At 38.5% G+C, this 12,554-nt stretch overlaps 1 pseudogene; it reads right to left on the bottom strand.

Moving 5' to 3' along the window:
* Positions 1–8,608: 8,608 nt before the first annotated feature.
* Positions 8,609–9,163, bottom strand: LOC103749351 (annotated as a pseudogene).
* Positions 9,164–12,554: the final 3,391 nt, after the last annotated feature.

Below are 12,554 nucleotides of genomic sequence, written 5' to 3' on the forward strand. Positions count from 1 at the left end.
CCTTGGGCTTGGTTTACTGCTATGCTGTTGGTATCTTGAAATTCCTAATAATTGTAAAATAAGTGGTTTGCATTTTCATTCTGTGTAATTGAAGGCTTAGTCTTAGCTAGAAATAGTCTATCCTGAGTAAAGAAAGGGACAGTACAGCTGCAGGAAGGATAGTTGGTGTGGTGGTGGGAGCCCAGGAGAATTCTTTGACTCCTTCTCCCTTTGCAGTGGAATGGGAAATGTCATCATGTGAGAGTGAGGACGAGTGAGACATGTTTGAGGTTTGATGAACAGAAAAAAACTGATTGTGGTTTAGTGAACAGTAGTCTGTAAAGGTGACCTGACAGAGTATTTCTCAACACCTGGGATAATTCATGGGCCTTTCAGAGGGAACTCTGTTTATTTGTAGGTTTATCTGGCATTGCAGAGGGTTGTTAGACCAGGAAAGATTTTTCAGCTCATTGAATCAGGCTTTGAGAGCCTGGCTTGACAATTGCCTAGCTTGAGAGAGAAGGTATAACCAATAGACCCACCTAATAGTGTAATTTTTGATTGACTACCCAATAGTCCCCAATATAAGCATACTATAATCAGACATATATCACTGAAATTGTTCTTACTAAGGATGTTAATGGCCTCCAAGTTGTCAAATCTCATGGTTAGTTCTCAGTCTTCATCTTACTTGACCCATGAGAGGTAGGGACATAAGCTGGTCACTATATTTCTGAGATGCCCCCTCTTTTGGTTTACCTTTTACTTTACTGACTTCTGACTATCCATGATGACTAATCTTGGTTTTCAGCTTGACTAGGTCTGGAATCAACTAAGAGACGGGCCTCTGGGTGGGTCTGTAAGGGTATTTCTTGGAAGGATTTACTGGAGGGAGGAGGGCCTCCGACAGATTGGGTAATACCTTCTAGTGGAAGTCCAGATATAAAGAGATCTGAGAGTACAGGATTACTGCTTTTGCCCGCCTGCCCTTGCTCCTCCCTGGTGAGTAACTTACCTTGTTGCTGTTGCTACTGCTGTCATCCTTAGCTGACATCAGAACCGAGTTTCTTTGACCTTCCAACATGTACTGAAGCCCAGGGTCTCTCTGGGAACAGTCTAGTCCTTCAACACCAGATTGGGACTGCTGAGGCATGCAGTCTCATAGTCTGAGGAGCTACTGGGTTCTCATTCTCTCCAGCATACAGACAGCCATTGTTAGACTACCGGACCCCTATTGTATAAGCCAATCTAGTAATTCCCTTTTTATAACATGTATTCATTCTAGTAATACTGTTCCTCTAGGGAATCCTGACTAGTGAAGTATCCTTGTTGATACTTCCAATATTCCCAACTTTTATGCTTTAGGATATCCTCTGACTTTATTTTCTTGTCCCTCTTTATCACTGTATAAATGATTTTAGACTCGTGGTTGAAATCACCACTTGTGTACTGATGCTTCTCCAATGAGCAACTCTAGTTCAGACCACTCTTCCTTTCCACACTTGTATATCTACTTGTCCACTGGAATATTCCCTTGGAGGTCTAATACATACCTCAAGCTTAACATATCTGGAAAGAAAACTATTGATCTCACCCACAAACCTTCCCCCTGCACAACTCTTGCTTCCCATTCCATGACAACACACCCTTCTAGTTTCTCAGTACAAAGATCTTGGAGGCACTGGTAGCTCTCTTTCAAATGCCACATCCTGTCCATCAAGAGATCTCACTGTCTATACTTTTAACTCCATCCCCAATTCAATCAGTGTCACATCTGTTGCTGCCACAACAGTCCAAGCCACTACAATCTCTAACTAGGATTGTATTCACTTTCTCAATAGCCCTCATCTTTTCTACTCTTGGTCCCTATACTTATTCCTCACATAACAGCCAAGAATACCTTTTATCAAAGTAAGGGAGAACATGTTTCAAAACTCTATACCAGCTTCCCACACAACTCAGCAAGATAATTTAAAGTTCTTACTATTCTCCTAAAAAGTCCTCCATGAATAAACAATCTACCCATACTCTCCCTCACTTAACTCATCTTCTACCACTGTTATTGCTTACTGCACTTGACACAATTACCCTTCTTGCTGTTCTCTGAACATCCTAGGCATGACCTCTGCCTCAGGGTCTTTGTACTTGCCTTTTTCTTGCTTAGAACATAGCTGCCCAGATGTCAAATGTGACCTTCTCCATCACATCCTTTAGGCTGTCTCTTAAATACCACTTTACCAGACAGGCTTTTTCTCATTATCTTTCATAATTTTGTCTGTTTAGCCGAATGGTCTTATAACTCTTTATCATCTAATATTTAACAATTTTGTGTGTTTATTAATTGCTTGTCCCTGTTAGAATTTAAGCTTCTTTGCTTTTATAGTGTTCAGATCAATGTTCTATACCAAGTAATTTATCCATAAGTACCAAGTAATTTATCCATAAGTACCAAGTAATTTATCCATAAGTATTTGTGTTTTCTTTTTTTCTTTTCTTTTTTTTTTTTTTTTTTTTTTTTTTTAAAAAACAGGGTCTCCCTCTAGCCCCAGCTGGCCTGGATCTTACTATGTAGACCAGACTGGTCTTAATCTCACAGAGATCTGCTTGCCTCTGTTTCCTAAGTGCTGGGATTAAAGACATAAATCACTCATCCTGTTTTTGTTTGTTTGTTTTTTGGGTTTTTTCTTTTTGTTTGTCTGGCTTGTTTCCTTGTTTTTGATTTTTTTGTTTTTTGAAATGGGTTATCGCTATGAATTCCAGGTTAACCTAGTACTCACTAATGTAGCCCAGGCTCTCAAACTTGTGATGATTTGTCCTGCGTCAGCTGGGACTGCAACTGTGTACCGCCACGCCTATCTCAAATTTTGATTGACTAGATCTAGGTCCATGTGCCCTCTCCCAGGCTGCAGGTGATGCTGGGAAGATGAATCCTGGCTTTTACTTTAAGGTAGTAATTCTTCAAACCTGGCAAGGATTTTTCAAGGTTGCTGAATAGGCACAACTTAAAATTTCTTCATAAAATTGGTGTCGTTCTTCTAGAGGCTGCCTAATATTTTGTAACTAAATCTGCTGTATCCAAACTAATGGTTTTGATGGCCCACCCCCAAAAGACCCACTTGCCTTAATCAAGTCTATCAGTAACCCGGGCTCCTTCTGGTCATTTAAAAATCAATTCAGGTCCTATCTAAGAAGATTATATCATTCTAATGACAACAAAAAAACGTACACAGTTTACATAGTGATGTCCAGGCCAGTCAGGGCTACATAATAAGACTGTCTCCAAAAAAGTAATTTTGGATGGGACAAGTGTAAAACTCAGGACATCTGCATTGGCAAAGTGGGACATCTGATAATCCAGATACATAAGAATGCTCACACTATGGCAAGTTTCTACAAAGACCACAGAGATGCTTGTAGGGACTGTGTCAACATGATAAATTGTGTTTGGTGTATGTCATATGGAGGAATGCAGTGCTTTTAAGAAAACTATTTCGGCTGTGGTGCATTAGCATTCCAGAAGGACAGACTGCCTTGGATTGCCACACAAGGATAATGTCCTATCTAGTAAGATTCTCTCTTATATCTGGAAAACCAACATCTGGTTCTGGTTCCAAACCACTGAATTCTGGTATGTACTAAGACTGTGCCAGCCATCAGGTGATGGATACCACTTCGGGTATGCTTGAAAATGCCATAGCTTGAAATTACATTGTGCATTGTATAAATCCAAGATTGATGAGGTGTAGCTGGAGCAGTGGTTTGGGTATTCCCAGCCCAGGTGTAGATTACAGGAGTGAGCAAACGTTCAGGTGATTTTAACTTCAGCGATCTGTGCCATCTGAAAGCTCCTTGGCCAAAACCTGCCCAGCTAAGCCAACTTTGAGTTTCTGATTCATAGAAACTGGGAAAGATAAAATAAATGAGTGTTAGGATTTGAGTTTATGGATAATTTTCTGTGCATTAATGAATAACTAGATGAGGTACCTAGGTGCTATCTCAACATAGTGTCCGAGATCTAAAGATCGATACTGAAGACAATAACTTCGGGAGTGGGGTGGGGAACCTCAATATATATGGTGGCTAAAAGGACTGAACATGAAAACCAAGGCCAACACACCCATTTAAAAGGTTAAGGAGGGAAAGTTTGACCTTGGTTTCCAATACTCCACTTTCTCAAAGCTGTGTTCTTATTGCACTGGCCTTTGCTTCTCAGTAGCTTTGCTGTGTCTCCTCAATTCTGAGGAATCTGAACTTTGGAGTACTAAGGATTAGACCTTGGCTACTTCCCTCCTATATTGATTGATTATACAAACACTCTTCCTTAACCTGCAGTACATCTTCATTTAGAGGTCTACTGGGAATCTGACTCAACATGCCCCAAACATACTTTTTTGCAGTCTTTTTCATCTTAGGAGTTAATGAATCCATCACCAAGATGACTCCAAATCAACTTTGGAGTCATGTTTGATGCCACCTTTTACTTCACGTGTTGGAATCATCAGCAATCTCTTTTGGTTTGATCTTCAAAACACAGTCGAAATCACCCACTTCTCACCATTTCTACTGCTCCGTCCCTACTCATCATAAGCTCCCATCTGGTAGGTAACAGTGATGAAGAGAGAGTGATGCAGATCAAAGATAACAATTCTCAAAGCAAAAAGCCTTTTTTTTCATTAAATTCAACTTTTAAGAACATTGTAGATTCACATGCAGTTAAAAAATAACAGTAGGGATGGAGAGATTGCTCAGCAGTTAAGCACATTAACTGCTCCTCAGAGGACCCAGGTTTGATTCCCAGCATCCACATGGCAGCTAACAACTGTCTGTAACTCCAGTTCCAGGGGATCCGATGCCCTCCTCTGACCTCTGAGGGCAATGCACAACACAGGTGCACTTACACACATGCAGACGTTGCACTCATATACATAAATAAAACATAATAATAAATAAAATTGAACTAAAAATAGAAATAACATTTAGAGGTTGCCAGTGCCTTGAGTTCAGTTTTCCTCAATACTAATATGAAAAACCATAATACACTATCTTAAAAATACTCTCATTGATACAGACATTTCTATCAATAAGCTCCTTCCTATTGCACTTTTATGATGAAACTCACCACTCTTTCACCCTTTCACCCAGATTGTAGTTACTGGCATCCCCACTTGCGAAATTATTTCATTTCAAAAATGTCACGTAAATGCTGTCATGTAACTTTTATTCGTTGGGAATAGGCTTTATTTTTCTCTCATCATACTTCCATAGAAATTAATGAAAATTTCTCGTGTGCTTCAATATTTCATTCAGATTCATTGCTGAGTAGCATCATACCCTGTGGAGCCCTTCCCCTGGGGTGGTATATCTGGGTGACTTTCAGCTTGAGATCATTATGAATAAAGCAAATACAGACATGTATGCACAGTTTTGGGGGGGAGGAACATAAGTTTCTATTTTTCTGGAATGGGTACCCAGGGTATAATTGCTGAAACATATGAAAGTTGCATGCTTCATTTTAAAAAATAATTGTCAAAATATTTTCCAGAGTCGCTATGCCATTTTACATTCCCATTTAGTGAATGAGTGATCTGTTTTCTTTGTATCCTTGCCAGCATTCGCCAGCATTTGGTGATGTTGCTATTTTTAATTCCAGCCAATCTGATAGGTACAGTGATATCATTGTCGTTTGAATTTACATTTCCATTATTGCTCATGATGTTGAACATCCTTGTGCTTATTTCCCATTTGATATTCTCTTTGGCGAAATGTCTGTTCATGTAGTTTACCCATTTTATAATTGGATTGATTGGGGGTTTTAATGTTGAATTTTGAGAGTCCTTTCTCTAATTTAGATGCTAACCCTTTGTTGGACATGTGGATTGCAAGTATTTTCTCTTAGGCTATATTCTGCTTTAGGCTTTCCATAGTTTTCACAGAGTTGTTAGTTTAGTTGAAGCCCAATTTTTCATTTTTTTCTTTTTATGGATCATACCTTTGGGTGTCAAGTGTAAGAATCTCTTACCTAATTCTAAATCTCATAGACGTTCTGCTATGTTTATGTTTTTCTTAAATATACTATACTTTTACCTTTGCACTTTTTTTTTTTTACCTATTCAGAGTAACGTTCTACATAATAATGTGAGGTTTGGACTGAGGTTCTTTTTTCTTTCTTATCAACGTTCAGTTGAATTAGTGTCAGTTGTTGAAAACTACTTTTTCCTTTTGATTACTTTGGCATCTGTTCAAAATCAGTTGGATACATATGTGGGTCCCTATCTGGGTTCTTTGTATCTAAGAAACTACACTGTTAAAACTACAGCAGCTATTCAGCAAGTATTAATAGTAGATAAAGGCATTCCAATGTGATAGTTAATCTTGTCAGCTTGACAAGATGTAGAATCACATAAAAGACAAACCTCTGAGCATATGTATGACAGAGTTTCTAGATTAAATAGCCAAGGTAGAAAGACCCACCCTAAATATGGGTGGCAACCAGTCCATGGGTTGGGGCCCATACTGCATAGAAAGAAGAAAGTTAGCTACTGGCATTCATCACTCTATATCCTGATTGCAGAGGCAATCTGACTAGTGGACTCACACACCTGCTGCCATGATTTCCTCCTATAATGACTGTATCCCCTTGAATTGTAAGCCACACAAAACCATTCCTACTTTATGTTGCTTCTTGTAGGGTGTTTGATCGCAGCAACAAGAACAGTCACTGGCACAGCCTCATATTTTCTCTTTTCTCCCCCAAGTGTTTTAGCTAATTTTCTCTAAACCTCCCCATAATTTTTTTTGTTGAGATTTTGATAAGAATTGCATTAAAATTAAACCTGCTTATCACCTTGGTAAGAATGATATTCTTGGGTGTGGAGAGATAGCTCAAAACTTAAGAGCACTGACTGTTCTTGCAGAGGACCCATGTTCCATTCCCAGCACCCACATGTCAGCTAACAACCATTCATAACTCCAGTTCCAGGGGATCCAAAGCCCCCTTCTGACGTCTGTGGTCACTGCATGACATGTGTGCACTTACACACATGCAGGCAGTACACTCATACACATATAGTAAAATAAAAAATAAAAAAGAATGATATTCTTTTCTATGTTGAGGTTTTCAATTCAGGGGATAGCATATCTATATCATCTACATCTATCTTTGTTTCTTGTGCCATCAATATTTGTTTTTTTTTCTTTTTAAATTTTTTTAGCAGGGTCTCTCTAGAATCAGCCTACCTGGAACTCACTGTGTAGTCCTGGCTGGCCTTGATCACACAGAGATCTGCCTGCTTCTGCCTCCCTAGGGCCTGGATTAAAAGTATAAATCACCATATCCTGGGTAATATTTTTTTCATTTTTAAGCATACAAGTTTCATATGTTTTTTGTTATACACATAAGTATTTAAATTCTTAGTGGTTGTAAATGGTACTATATTTCAAATTTTGATGTTCATTGCTAGTGTATAGAAATGGGATTAAATTTCTTTTGTTTATCCTGTCTCTTTCCTAGACTTGTGTATTTATATTAAGAGTGTTTTGTAAACTTCTTGGGATTATCTCCATATATAATCATGTCATTTGCAGATAGGGAAACCTTTTTCTTCTTTCTTTGTAGTGTCTCTAAATTTCATTTCATTTTGTTTTCTCATTATACTTGCTAGACCTTCTAATACTGTGTTGAATAAGAATAGTGAGAGCAAACATTCTTGCTTCTTCCCAATTTTAGAGGGAAGGCAGCCAATCTTTCATCATTAAGTATGGTATTAGCTGTAGTCTGAGAGTCGATGTTCTATATCACATTGAGAAAGTTCCCTCTTATTTCTATTTTTGAGATTTCTCTTTTCATTGCAAATAGAAAAATATGTTAAATATTTTTCTTCACCACTGAGCATGACCCTGTGATTTTTTTCTTTAGCTTGTTACTGTGGTGGATTAGTTAATAGGAAGCAGAAGTGACTGCTCTGAATTTAAATTCAAACCAACCATACATACATGAATAAGCCCCACTTGTTCATTGATTACACGTATTTTAAAACAGTGGTGAATTTAGTTCCTAAAATATTGTTAAGGATTTTAATCTCTATTTGTGGGAGACAAAGTTTTCTTTGTGGCACCATGTTCATCTGGATTGGTATCAGGATAACACTAGTTTAATTTTAAAAATGGGAAATAGTCCCTCTTCTCTTTTCTATGGGTGATTGCATAGAATTAGTTTTTAAACATTTTGTTATAGCAGGCGGATCTCTGTGAGTTCCAGGCCCGCCTGGTCTACACAGTGAGCTCCAGGCCAGCTGGGGTTACAGGGAGACCCTATCTCAAAAAGACAAAAATAAATAAATAAATAATCAAAAGGAATTCTTGGGCTATCAAGATGTTTCAGCAGGTAAAGGTCCTTGCTACCAAGCCTGAGGTTCTGAGCTGATCCCCATGTCCCACATGGTAGAAGGAGAGAACCAACTCCTCTAACCTCCACAAGTGTGCTGTGCCATGTGAAGTCCGCACCCCCACATGCATGCACACACACATACACACTCACACATACACACACACTCACACACATGCACATAAATAAATGTAACAAAATGTTTTCCTTTTTGAAAATATATTTTTATTGAATTTTTGTGGATTTCATAAAATGCATCTTAATCATATTTAAACCCATACCTGTCTCTATTGGATGGTGAGGCCAATAGGGGTACTTATTCTTGTCTAATTTGGTTTCTGGGAAGATTTCATTCAAATATTCAATGGTCATCTGATCAAAAGGAATCATGTTCTTCATTTTCTCAAGCTGCTTCTCATAGTCCTGGATCCTGACCTTTGACTCAGACAGGAACTCAGCACAATTCTTCACATCCTCCTTCTCCTCAGCATCCACCAAGGCAGTGTATTTATCCTCTGGCACAGGAATCATCAGGGCCTTAAACTTCTTTTCAAAATCATCCACCAAGCCTGCCCTGGCCACATTGGCCTTGTAGTAAGCCCACTCGGTCTCTGGTGGTTTCTCAGACACAGCAGCCAACCTGGAGTTGAAGGTCTCATTCCAGGACATCAGGGAACTATCAATAGCTTTTTGATTTCGGGGTATTATCTCCCCAAAAGCCATCCAATCAATAGCTTTTAGAGCAAGTTTACGTCCAGCCATCTTGGAATCCTTCACCATCCCCGACTTGTCAGTCTTGCTAGATATTTGTAGATTTTGGTGATATTTAAAAGTAAAACAAGCTTTTTGTTTCATTGATCGGTTTTCCCTATTGTTTTTTGGTTGTCAATAACATTGATTGTTTGCTTCTATTATTTTCTGTCTTTTGCTTGTTTTGAGTTCATTTTTTACTTTTTGTCCTTTTCCTAAGTTCTCGAAGTGGGTAGTTATTTTACTGATTTGAGAGTTTTCACTTCTCTGATGTAAACATTTAGTGTTATAAATTTCTCTTTCAGCTTTATCTGGATCTCACATATCTTCATTTAAATTCAATTCAATGTTTTGTTTTCTGTCTTCCTTCAGATTTCTTTGACACATTTTCTTTAGAAGTGTGTTATCTAACCTCAACTGTTTGGAAATTTTCCGGTTATCTTACAATTATTGATTTTTAGTTTTAATCCATTGGTGTTGTAGAACATATTGCATATTATTTCAACTCTTAAATAGTTGTGGTTTGTTTTATGGCCAGAATCTGGTCTATTTTGGTATATGGCATTTTTAAAAGATACATATTCGTAGCTGGGCATGGTGGCACATGCCTTTAATCCCAGCACTTGGGAGGCAGAGGCAGGGGTATCTTTGTGAGTTTGAGGCCAGCCTGGTCTATATAGTGAGTTCCAGGACAGCTGGGGCTGCAGAGAGACCCTGTCTCAAAAAGACAGAAAAAAAGATACATATTCTTCTGTTGGATGGGAGTACTGTATAAATGTCTATTATGTCCTTTTAGTTGGTGGTGGCACTGAGTTCTTCTGTGTTGTTGCTCAATTTTCTGCCTAGATGATCTGGTGGGGGGTTGGGGGACATGGGTGGAGGAGGGGGACTAAATTTGATTAAGAACTGTGGTATGAAATGTACAAAAGCTCAATAAAAAAGACCACATGAATTTGAAAGGGAGAAGTGGTGGGGGTAGGGGAGGAATTAGAGGGACTGGAATGGGTGGTGGATCTGATCAAAACATACTATATGCATATATGAAGTTCCTAAACAATAAATAGACTTCCTGTAGCAGTTCTTTCAGGATAAGTCTATACTTTTTAAGCCCCTGTCATTTTCCCTCTCCTTCCAAGGAGTTCAGGACCTATAGCCAGATCTTTGTTAGAGTTCTAATCTTGTTTCTAGTCTATATCGTTGTTCTTTCGAGTACAAGGGTTATAACCTCTTTCCTTTCAAATTTGTATTTGTACCTATCCATTAAGTGCATTATTTTCGTTATTGTATTTTCAGATCTATGATATTTATGTTTCTTCTCTATATCTTCTCTTTGCTGAGATTTTCTACTCTTTAATTTGTTTCTATTATATTTGTAATTGCTCATTGAGGCCTTTTTATGACAGTTGTTTTGAATCCTAACACCTCTGCCATCTAAGTGTTGACATCTGTTAATTTTATTTTTTATTCATATTGAGATTTTCCTGATATGATGGTTGGTTTTGAAATGAATCTTGGACACTCTACGCCACAATTCTTTGGGTCTTATTTAAATCTCCTGCTTTACCCAGCTTTCACTGACTCTGCTCTGTCAGAGGGAGTTGGAGAATCACTTGCCAGTTAAGCATAGAAGTCCAGGTTTCCTACTAAGGCTCTGTTGTCATCTAAGGGAAATTCCAACTGTGCATGTAGCCTTCATCCTCCTAGGTGGGAGGCCTTATTACCACTGGGTGGTGGTAAAATCCTCTTCTGACACCACCCAGTAAATGGAGAGAGGTGCCTCATTGCTACCAGGTGGGGGTGAAAGTTCAGGATTTCCACAGGGGAGTGTGTTTGTTACCACCTAGCAGGGATGAAAGCTTTGACTCCCTACTCAGTCTGTTCCAACACCACCCTCGTGAAAAGCTTGGAGTTCTCATTATAACAGTGCCTGGTGGAATCTAGTCTCCTCACTAGGCCTTTTTTGGTTTTCTGTGGAGAGGGGGAGGAGGAGGCCATGGTTCTTTCTGTGATATTTGTCTAGAGCGGCATGGTTATTTTCTAAAGGTTCTGTTCTGTTAGATACTTTCCTAGTACTTTGGCTTGAGAGACCAGTTTTGTCTGGACTTTTTTTGTCTGCTCCTGTTGATGTTCCCAAATTACCAGCTGTTTCATGTCCAAGTCTGGGATATATGAGGCACAAAGAAAACCCATGGGATTTACCACCATGATGTTCCTTATGTCTCAAGGTCCTGAGTTGAGACATTCTTCTCTCCACCTTTCAGAGTACTGTTATGTTTGTCTTATATATAATGTTTAGAAGTTTCAGTTATATTTAGTAATGAGAGTGGAGGAAAGTATGTGTATTCTGTATTTAAGAAAGCAGAATTTCAGGAGATTCTTATATAAATGTGAATGAACTAGCCAGAACTGGTGACTTAGGTCAGTAATTGTAGATATTTGAGAGCTTGAAGCATGGGGTTCTGAAAGTTCCAGGCTTTTCTGGGCTATGTATTGAGTTCAAAACCAGCCTGAGCAACTTAGTAATACCCTGTCTCAAGTAAAGGTTAAAATGAGGGCTGGGGTTATAGCTCAGCGGTAGAGTGCTTGCTGAGTATGTAGCTTAGTAGAATCAAGCCTCAGTACAACCACAACAATAATAATAGAAATATAAAACTGAATAAAAATAAATAAATGTGAAAGAAGTAAATTTTCGAAGATGGACAGGTGGATGATGATAGTTTCTACAAAACCCAGTAGATAAATAAATACTATCTGGTCAAAAAAAACTATAAGAAAATGAAATTCAAATGGATGCTAGAAAGATGTGGGGGTACACGAGATGGTTTGATATGGGGGTGGGACTTCTAAGGACCCTGTGCAAAGGATAAGGCAAAACATGAGGAGCAAGAAAGGTGAAAATCAGAGCAAAGAAATGTTGGTTTATAGCATGGAAGGGGAGAGATGATAGAGAGGCTTATATTTGAGAGATGACACAGTTGTGAAAAGCTGCACTGAGTGCCTTAGCAGTCACAGATACACACATCAGTGTCACATCAGGGCCTGATTACAGCATAGTCTTAGTTCCATGGTGGCCATGAAATTGTTTCTGTTGATTGGAATAGAAATGACATCTGCAACTTTTAGGTTCTATCAACCCAGAAGCATAACCATCCTATACTTTTTCGGGTATTTTGATACAAAGGTTGTTACCTTAAAACAAATCATAATTCTCATCATAAATTTATTGAGTTCTTATTAGGTGTCACATACTATTCTAAAGTGCATGACAATTTTTAAGCCATTTGATCCTTACAATGACCCTATAAAATACACACAAATTATTGTACTAGTTCCATTTTATGCATGATAAACCTGAGGGTGTGGCAAAGGAATCAGAAATGTGTTCAAAACCTCTATTGAATTAAAAACTGGCAATACTCATCTTCTCTATTACCATATTCAT

This window comes from Nannospalax galili, unplaced genomic scaffold (assembly GCF_000622305.1).
Source record: "Nannospalax galili isolate Female #2095 unplaced genomic scaffold, S.galili_v1.0 scaffold325, whole genome shotgun sequence".
Classification (NCBI taxonomy): Eukaryota; Metazoa; Chordata; class Mammalia; order Rodentia; family Spalacidae; genus Nannospalax; species Nannospalax galili.